The sequence below is a fragment of the Entelurus aequoreus genome, linkage group LG25, assembly GCF_033978785.1.
Source record: "Entelurus aequoreus isolate RoL-2023_Sb linkage group LG25, RoL_Eaeq_v1.1, whole genome shotgun sequence".
Classification (NCBI taxonomy): domain Eukaryota; kingdom Metazoa; phylum Chordata; class Actinopteri; order Syngnathiformes; family Syngnathidae; genus Entelurus; species Entelurus aequoreus.
The window spans coordinates 5,414,962-5,426,403 of NC_084755.1; the positions used below are offsets into that span (position 1 = coordinate 5,414,962).

Below are 11,442 nucleotides of genomic sequence, written 5' to 3' on the forward strand. Positions count from 1 at the left end.
TATTGATTATGTTTACACTTCTATCATCTATACGTCCTATTGATTATGTTTACACTTCTATCATCTATACGTCCTATTGATTATGTTTACACTTCTATCATCCAAACGTCCTATTGATTATGTTTACACTTCTATCATCTATACGTCCTATTGATTATGTTTACACTTCTATCATCTATACGTCCTATTGATTATGTTTACACTTCTATCATCTATACGTCCTATTGATGACATTTACACATCTATACGTCCTCACGCCAGCTGGCAGAATGACGAGCAGCCCCTGATGGAGGGACGAAGGTGTTAGAAAGGTGGAGCCTAGCAGCAACATCCCCCTGGTGGAGCCTTATCAGCACGCTCCTACAATCCAGAGTGACAGCTCTTTGTAGTGCAGCCTATTCTTAGCACCTTCCTTAACGTGCGTCCGCTTGCAGTCCAAACCCAAAGAACCTCCAACACCAACATGATCTTCATCTCACATCCACCTTTCTACACACGAACATGGCCGCTAATCTCTCGAGTCTGGTGTGAGACTCCTCTTCTGTCTGCCATGTGGAGGTGGGAGAAGATGCTAGAAAGATGCTTGTTTGAACTCTCTCACAACTTATGCAGCACACCTCTGATTCCAGTAAGCATTTTATGACACTTTTTTTTTACTTCAACGCCAATAATAGAACAATGTTGCTCAGACTAAATATTCCCAAGTAAGACATGTTGACTGTGACGTGTACCCACCTGCTGTATACACAATAATGGCTGTGTGGACTCATTTCATACAACAACAATACCAGCTTCACACTGACTACTCTAAACAATATCAATGTATCTACTGGGGTTGTCCCGATACCAATATATTGGTACCGGTACCAAAAGGTATTTTGATACTTTTTGATACTTTTCAAAATAAAGGGGACCACAAAAAATGTCATTATTGACTTTATTGTGACAACAAATGTTAATGTGCATGAAACATGTTTAATATTGTCATTTGGGCCTTCAATCAAATACTAGACAACTTGTCTTTTAGTAGGAAGTAAACAAATGCAGTAACATATTGTGTCATTTATACACCTTTTATTTTCTACACATTATGAGGGACAAACTGTAAAAATGCATTATTAATCTACTTGTTCATTTACTGTTAATATCTGCTTATTTCCTGTTTGAACATGTTCTATCTACACTTCTGTTCAAATGTAATAATCACTTATTCTTCTCTTCTTTGATACTTGACATTAGTTGTGGATGATACCACACATTTAGGTATGGATGCGATACCAAGTAGTTACAGGATCATACATTGGTCATATTCAAAGTCCTCATGTGTCCAGGGACATATTTCACATGGTGACGTTGCTGGGTTTATGAGCTTGGGAGCATGTTCGGCAGCGCACACACACAGAGTACTTCTGTGTCTTACTGAGTGTAAACAAATAGCATCTCTAGTCGATACTACTAAGATAACATTGATATTTTTTGTCGTCGCAAACTCTTTTTTACTTTTTTTTAAACAAACGCCATTGGTGGATCTACACCTAACATCCACTGTAATGATATCAAGTACAAGAGCGTATCTAGTCGATACTGCTATGATTGCATCGATATTTTTTATTGTCACAAAATCTTTCCTTTTTTTTTTCAAACAAACACCATTGGTGGATCTACACCTAACATCCACTGTAATGATATCAAGTACAAGAGCGTATTTAGTCGATACTACTATGATTACGTCGATATTTTTTATCGTCACAAAATATTTTTTCCTTTTTTTTTTAAACAAACACCATTCATTGGTGGATCTACACCTAACATCCACTATAATGATATCAAGTACAAGAGCGTATCTAGTCGATACTATTATGATTACGTTGATATTTTTTATTGTCACAAAATATTTTTTCCTTTTTTTTTTAAACAAACGCCATTGGTGAATCTACACCTAACATCCACTGTAATGATATCAAGTACAAGAGCGTATCTAATCGATACTGCTATGATTACATCAATATTTTTTATCAAAATCTTTTTTCCTTTTTTTTTAAACAAACGCCATTGGTGGATCTACACCTAACATCCACTGTAATGATATCAAGTACAAGAGCGTATCTAGTCGATACTACTATGATTACGTCGATATTTTTTATCGTCACAAAAACTTTTTTCCTTTTTTTTAAACAAACGCCATTGGTGGATCTACACCTAACATCCACTGTAATGATATCAAGTACAAGAGCGTATCTAGTCGATACTACTATGATTACGTCGATATTTTTTATCAAAATCTTTTTTCCTTTTTTTTTAAACAAACGCCATTGGTGGATCTAAACCTAACATCCACTGTAATGATATCAAGTACAAAAGCGTATCTAGTTAATACTACTGTGATTACGTCGATATTTTTTATCGTCAAAAAATCCTTTTTCCTTTTTTTTAAACAAACACCATGGGTGGATCTACACCTAACATCCACTGTAATGATATCAAGTACAAGAGCGTATCTAATTGATACTGCGATGATTACATCGATATTTTTTATCAAAAGCTTTTTTCCTTTTTTTTAAACAAACGCCATTGGTGGATCTACACCTTACATCCACTGTAATGATATCAAGTACAAGAGTGTATCTAGTCGATACTACTATGATTACATCGATATTTTTTATCGTCACAAAATATTTTTTCCTTTTTTTTTAAACAAACGCCATTGGTGGATCTACACCTAACATCCACTGTAATGATATCAAGTACAAGAGCACATATCTAGTCGATACTACTATGATTACGTCGATATTTTTTATCAAAATCTTTTTTCCTTTTTTTTTAAACAAACGCCATTGGTGGATCTACCCCTGACATCCACTGTAATGATATCAAGTACAAGAGCATATCTAGTCGATACTACTATGATTACGTCGATATTTTTTATCGTCACAAAATATTTTTTACTTATTTTTAAACAAACACCATTGGTGGATCTACATCTAACATCCACTGTAATGATATCAAGTACAAGAGCGTATCTAGTCGATACTGCTATGATTACATTTATATTTTTTATCAAAATCTTTTTTCTTTTTTTTTTTAAACAAACGCCATTGGTGGATCTACACCTAACATCCACTGTAATGATATCAAGTACAAGAGCGTATCTAATCGATACTGCTATGATTACATCAATATTTTTTATCAAAATCGTTTTTCCTTTTTTTTTTAAACAAACGCCATTGGTGGATCTACACCTAACATCCACTGTAATGATATCAAGTACAAGAGTGTATCTAGTCGATACTACTATGATTACATCGATATTTTTTATCGTCACAAAATATTTTTTCCCTTTTTTTTAAACAAACGCCATTGGTGGATCTACACCTAACATCCACTGTAATGATATCAAGTACAAGAGCACATATCTAGTCGATACTACTATGATTACGTCGATATTTTTTATCAAAATCTTTTTTCCTTTTTTTTTAAACTAACGCCATTGGTGGATCTACCCCTGACATCCACTGCAATGATATCAAGTACAAGAGCATATCTAGTCGATACTACTATGATTACGTCGATATTTTTTATCGTCACAAAATATTTTTTACTTATTTTTAAACAAACACCATTGGTGGATCTACACCTAACATCCACTGTAATGATATCAAGTACAAAAGCGTATCTAGTCGATACTACTATGATTATGTCGATATTTTTTATCGTCACAAAATATTTTTTCCTTTTTTTTTTTTTAAGCAAACGCCATGGGTGGATCTACACCTAACATCCACTGTAATGATATCAAGTACAAGAGCGTATCTAGTCGATACTGCTATGATTACATTTATATTTTTTATCAAAATCTTTTTTCTTTTTTTTTTTAAACAAACGCCATTGGTGGATCTACACCTAACATCCACTGTAATGATATCAAGTACAAGAGCGTATCTAATCGATACTGCTATGATTACATCGCTATTTTTTATCAAAATCTTTTTTCCTTTTTTTTTAAACAAACACCATTAGTGGATCTACACCTAACATCCACTGTAATGATATCAAGTACAAGAGCGTATCTAATCGATACTGCTATGATTACATCAATATTTTTTATCAAAATCTTTTTTCCTTTTTTTTTAAACAAACGCCATTGGTGGATCTACACCTAACATCCACTGTAATGATATCAAGTACAAGAGCGTATCTAGTCGATACTGCTATGATTGCATCGATATTTTTTATCGTCACAAAATCTTTCCTTTTTTTTAAACAAACGCCATTGGTGGATCTACACCTAACATCCACTGTAATGATATCAAGTACAAGAGCGTATCTAGTCGATACTACTATGATTACTTCGATATTTTTTATCAAAATCGTTTTTCCTTTTTTTTTTAAACAAACGCCATTGGTGGATCTACACCTAACATCCACTGTAATGATATCAAGTACAAGAGCGTACCTAGTTGATACTGCTATGATTGCATCGATATTTTTTATCAAAATGTTTTTTCCTTTTTTTTTAAACAAACGCCATTGGTGGATCTACACCTAACATCCACTGTATTGATATCAAGTACAAGAGCGTATCTAGTCGATACTACTATGATTACGTCGATATTTATCGTCACAAAATATTTTTTCCTTTTTTTAGACAAACGCCATTGGTGGATCTACACCTAACATCCACTGTAATGATATCAAGTACAAGAGCGTATCTAGTCGATACTGCTATGATTGCATCGATATTTTTTATCAAAATCTTTTTTCCTTTTTTTTTTAAACAAACGCCATTGGTGGATCTACACCTAACATCCACTGTAATGATATCAAGTACAAGAGCGTACCTAGTTGATACTGCTATGATTGCATCGATATTTTTTATCAAAATGTTTTTTCCTTTTTTTTTTAAACAAACGCCATTGGTGGATCTACACCTAACATCCACTGTATTGATATCAAGTACAAGAGCGTATCTAGTCGATACTACTATGATTACGTCGATATTTATCGTCACAAAATATTTTTTCCTTTTTTTAGACAAACGCCATTGGTGGATCTACACCTAACATCCACTGTAATGATATCAAGTACAAGAGCGTATCTAGTCGATACTGCTATGATTGCATCGATATTTTTTATCAAAATCTTTTTTCCTTTTTTTTTTAAACAAACGCCATTGGTGGATCTACACCTAACATCCACTGTAATGATATCAAGTACAAGAGCACATATCTAGTCAATACTGCTATGATTACATCGATATTTTTTATTGTAACAAAATCTTTCCTTTTTTTTAAACAAACGCCATTGGTAGATCTACACCTAACATCCACTGTAATGATATCAAGTACAAGAGCGTATCTAGTCGATACTGCTATGATTGCATCGATATTTTTTATCGTCACAAAATCTTTCCTTTTTTTAAACAAACGCCATTGGTGGATCTACACCTAACATCCACTGTAATGATATCAAGTACAAGAGCGTATCTAGTCGATACTACTATGATTACATCGATATTTTTTATCAAAATCGTTTTTCCTTTTTTTTTTAAACAAACGCCATTGGTGGATCTACACCTAACATCCACTGTATTGATATCAAATACAAGAGCGTATCTAGTCGATACTGCTATAATTACTTTGATATTTTTTATTGTCACAAAATCTTTCCTTTTTTTTTCAAACAAACACCATTGGTGAATCTACACCTAACATCCACTGTAATGATATCAAGTACAAGAGCGTACCTAGTTGATACTGCTATGATTGCATCGATATTTTTTATCAAAATGTTTTTTCCTTTTTTTTTTTTTAAACAAACGCCATTGGTGGATCTACACCTAACATCCACTGTAATGATATCAAGTACAAGAGCGTATCTAGGCGATACTGCTATGATTGCATCGATATTTTTTATTGTAACAAAATCTTTCCTTTTTTTTAAACAAACGCCATTGGTGGATTTACACCTAACATCCACTGTAATGATATCAAGTACAAGAGCGTATCTAGTCGATACTACTATGATTACATCGATATTTTTTATCAAAATCGTTTTTCCTTTTTTTTTTAAACAAACGCCATTGGTGGATCTACACCTAACATCCACTGTAATGATATCAAGTACAAGAGCGTATCTAGTCAATACTGCTATGATTACATCGATATTTTTTATTGTAACAAAATCTTTCCTTTTTTTTAAACAAACGCCATTGGTGGATCTACACCTAACATCCACTGTACTGATATCAAGTACAAGAGCGTATCTAGTCGATACTGCTATGATTGCATCGATATTTTTTATCATCACAAAATCTTTCCTTTTTTTAAACAAACGCCATTGGTGGATCTACACCTAACATCCACTGTAATGATATCAAGTACAAGAGCGTATCTAGTCGATACTACTATGATTACATCGATATTTTTTATCAAAATCGTTTTTCCTTTTTTTTTTAAACAAACGCCATTGGTGGATCTACACCTAACATCCACTGTATTGATATCAAGTACAAGAGCGTATCTAGTCGATACTGCTATAATTACTTTGATATTTTTTATTGTCACAAAATCTTTCCTTTTTTTTTCAAACAAACACCATTGGTGGATCTACACCTAACATCCACTGTAATGATATCAAGTACAAGAGCGTATCTAGTCGATACTGCTATGATTGCATCGATATTTTTTATCGTCACAAAATCTTTCCTTTTTTTTAAACAAACGCCATTGGTGGATCTACACCTAACATCCACTGTAATGATATCAAGTACAAGAGCGTATCTAGTCGATACTACTATGATTACATCGATATTTTTTATCAAAATCGTTTTTCCTTTTTTTTTTAAACAAACGCCATTGGTGGATCTACACCTAACATCCACTGTATTGATATCAAGTACAAGAGCGTATCTAGTCGATACTGCTATAATTACTTTGATATTTTTTATTGTCACAAAATCTTTTTTCCTTTTTTTCAAACAAACGCCATTGGTGGATCTACACCTAACATCCACTGTAATGATATCAAGTACAAGAGCGTACGTAGTTGATACTGCTATGATTGCATCGATATTTTTTATCAAAATGTTTTTTCCTTTTTTTTTTTAAACAAACGCCATTGGTGGATCTACACCTAACATCCACTGTAATGATATCAAGTACAAGAGCATATCTAGTCAATACTGCTATGATTACATCGATATTTTTTATTGTAACAAAATCTTTCCTTTTTTTTAAACAAACGCCATTGGTGGATCTACACCTAACATCCACTGTAATGATATCAAGTACAAGAGCGTATCTAGTCGATACTACTATGATTACATCGATATTTTTTATCAAAATCGTTTTTCCTTTTTTTTTTAAACAAACGCCATTGGTGGATCTACACCTAACATCCACTGTAATGATATCAAGTACAAGAGCGTATCTAGTCAATACTGCTATGATTACATCGATATTTTTTATTGTAACAAAATCTTTCCTTTTTTTTTAAACAAACGCCATTGGTGGATCTACACCTAACATCCACTGTAATGATATCAAGTACAAGAGCGTATCTAGTCGATACTACTATGATTACATCAATATTTTTTATCAAAATCGTTTTTCCTTTTTTTTTTAAACAAACGCCATTGGTGGATCTACACCTAACATCCACTGTATTGATATCAAGTACAAGAGCGTATCTAGTCGATACTACTATGATTACATCGATATTTTTTATCAAAATCTTTTTTCCTTTTTTTTTAAACAAACGCCATTGGTGGATCTACACCTAACATCCACTGTAATGATATCAAGTACAAGAGCGTATCTAGTCGATACTACTATGATTACATTGATATTTTTTATCAAAATCTTTTTTCCTTTTTTTTTAAACAATCGCCATTGGTGGATCTACACCTAACATCCACTGTAATGATATCAAGTACAAGAGCGTATCTAGTTGATACTACTATGATTAAATCGATATTTTTTATCAAAATCTTTTTTCCTTTTTTTTTTAAACAAACGCCATGGGTGGATCTACACCTAACATCCACTGTAATGATATCCAGTACAAGAGCGTATCTAGTCGATACTGCTATAATTACGTCGATATTTTTTATCGTCACAACATTTTCTTTCATTTTTTAAAAATGTATATTATGTTTATAAAGTCAGTAAATATGTCCCTGGACACATGAGGACTTTGAATATGACCAATGTATGATCCTGTAACTACTTGGTATCGGATCCATACCTAAATGTGTGGTATCATCCACAACTAATGTCAAGTATCAAAGAAGAGAAGAATAAGTGATTATTACATTTGAACAGAAGTGTAGATAGAACATGTTCAAACAGAAAATAAGCAGATATTAACAGTAAATGAACAAGTAGATTAATAATAAATGTTTACAGTTTGTCCCTCATAATGTGTACAAAATAATAGGTGTATAAATGACACAATATGTTACTGCATAATTAGGAGTCTTTGTTTGTTTACTTACTACTAAAAGACAAGTTGTCTAGTATTTTATTTAAGGACTAAATGACAATAATAAACATATGTTTCATGCACACTAACATTTTATGTTACAATAAAGACAATAATGACACTTTTTGTGGTCCCCTTTATGTAGAGAAGTACATTTATTACCGGGACTACAGTAGTTCCTGACGTAATATTTAGTGCTATTTGATATCAATGAAACTTGTGCAGGTGAGAAGTGTTTCAGAGAAGATCCATGCGAGGCGTGAGTGCTAATAAAGACGTGTTGTAAATACTCTGTAAGTTGAAGAAAGTATTTACCGGCCAAGTTTGATGCCTGGTGGTCGCTCAGCTTCATCATGTAATCCAACTTGTCCTCCTGGCGTCGCCGTGACAATTGTTACTTTCCAAAACTGATGAATAACACTCGTGTGGTGACGTCACTGCTGCACACGCTCCTTCCAGCCCGGTGACGTCACGCCCGTGCGTGCGCGCCTGCGCGTGTGTACACATCGCCAACGAGATGTTTTTTTGAGGGAACTAAAACACAGCCTGGCCACTTGATTAGGTACACCCGCCTTATTTTTACAACTCTTTCATGAAAGTACAAGAGCTCAGTTTTGTTTTAAAGTCGGCCAAGTTTATTTGTAAATCACTTAATTGGTGTTTTAGAATCTTGTACCTTCCCTTCATGCTAGGTCCAATTCTCAAACGCAAATTTAAAAAAAACAAAATTAGAGCCGTTTTTCGATGGTTATTATTAGGGATGTCCGATAATGGCTTTTTGCCGATATCCGATATTCCGATATTGTCCAACTCTTTAATTACCGATACCGATATCAACCGATACCGATATCAACCGATATATACAGTGGTGGAATTAACACATTATTATGTCTAATTTGGACAACCAGGTATGGTGAAGATAAGGTACTTTTTAAAAAAAAATTATAAGATAAATAGATTAAAAACATTTTCTTGAATAAAAAAGAAAGTACAACAATATAAAAACAGTTACATAGAAACTAGTAATGAATGAAAATGAGTAACATTAACTGTTAAAGGTTAGTACTATTAGTGGACCAGCAGCACGCACAATCATGTGTGCTTACGGACTGTATCCCTTGCAGACTGTATTGATATATATTGATATATTGTTAATATTAATAACTGTATCCCTTGCAGACTGTATTGATATATATTGATATATTGTTAATATTAATAACTGTATCCCTTGCAGACTGTATTGATATATATTGATATATTGTTAATATTAATAACTGTATCCCTTGCAGACTGTATTGATATATATTGATATATTGTTAATATTAATAACTGTATCCCTTGCAGACTGTATTGATATATATTGATATATTGTTAATATTAATAACTGTATCCCTTGCAGACTGTATTGATATATATTGATATATTGTTAATATTAATAACTGTATCCCTTGCAGACTGTATTGATATATATTGATATATAATGTAGGAAGCAGAATATTAATAACAGAAAGAAACAACCCTTTTGTGTGAATGAGGAGGGAGGTTTTTTGGGTTGGTGCATTAATTGTAAGTGTATCTTGTGTTTTTTATGTTGATTAAATTTTTTTTTAAAATTAAAAAAAAAATTTTTTTAAATTAAAAAAATTTAAATAATAAAAAAAAAAACGATACAGATCATTTAAAAAAACGATACCGATAATTTCCGATATTACATTTTAACGCATTTATCGGCTGATAATATCGGCAGGCCGATATTATCGGACATCCCTAGTTATTATAGATATATGGCAGATTTTAAAACAATCAAAAAAGGGTGGATTTTCATCAAAATATCGCCATCAATTTAGATTTTGAGCTGTTTTCCTTTTATGGGTTTCAATGTTTCCAGATCCATCCATCTTCTTCTTCCGCTTATCAGATAGATAAGTAGGTCTTTATTGTCTTTGCACGAGTACAACCAAACTTTGTTTTCAGCACAAACTGTTGAAGATGAGACCAACAAACAGTGTGCAGGGTCACAGAACTGGAACGCTGATGGGTCACCACGAGGCGCCCCGTAAAAGATGGGAAAAAGGTCAAACGCTGGGGAAAAAGATGAGTAAAAATAAAACAATCCAGACTGGACTCCTAAGGGGGTCTAGTCTGGAGTGGGAGAAAAACCTCCTTGCCTTGCACACATAAACACGTTACATTTGTCTGATGTTTACATTTGAGGACAGCGCAAAGAAAGAGGCTTCAAAGAAGTTCAAAAACAAAGAGAGCAAGCTGGGAGAAGAGGGAGCGGAAAAATCTGAGGTGGGGTCGAGGGGGCAGCAGCCTAAGCAGAGAAGCCCAGACTTCCCTCTCCCCAGCCACTTGGTCCAGCTCCTCCTGGGAGATCCTGAGGCGTTCCCAGGCCAGCCGGGAGACATAGTCTACCCAACGTGTCCTGGGTCTTCCCCGTGGCCTCATACCGGTTGGACGTGCCCTAAACACCTCCCTAGGGAGGCGTTCGGGTGGCATCCTGACCAGATGCCCGAACCACCTCATCTGGCTCCTCTCCATGTGGAGGAGCAGCAGCTTTACTTTGAGCTCCCCCTGGATGGCAGAGCTTCTCACCCTATCTCTAAGGGAGAGCCCTTAGAGATAGAGAGCTTTGCCTTCCGGCTCAGCTCCTTCTTCACCACAACGGATCGATACAGCGTCCGCATTACTGAAGACGCCGCACCGATCCGCCTGTCGATCTCACCATCCACTCTTCCCTCACTGGTGAACAAGACTCCACTTGAACTCCTCCACTTGGGGCAGGGTCTCCTCCGCAACCCGGAGATGGCACTCCACCCTTTTCCGGGCGAGAACCATGGACTCGGATTTGGAAGTCCTGATTCTCATCCCAGTCGCTTCACACTCGAAGCGATCCAGTGAGAGCTGAAGATCCTGGCCGGATGAAGCCATCAGGACCACATCATCTGCAGAAAGCAG

General features: G+C 34.7%; 1 protein-coding gene across 1 annotated transcript in view; it reads right to left on the reverse strand.

The window, feature by feature from the left end:
- The window catches only part of gcgra (glucagon receptor a), a 102,574-nt gene extending 93,680 nt beyond the window's left edge, over positions 1 to 8,894 (reverse strand). The window contains exon 1 of the mRNA XM_062036698.1: positions 8,797 to 8,894. The gene's annotated coding sequence lies outside the window, so the exon portion shown is untranslated. The remainder of the gene's footprint in view (positions 1 to 8,796) is intronic.
- Between the last annotated feature and the right edge of the window lie 2,548 nt (positions 8,895 to 11,442).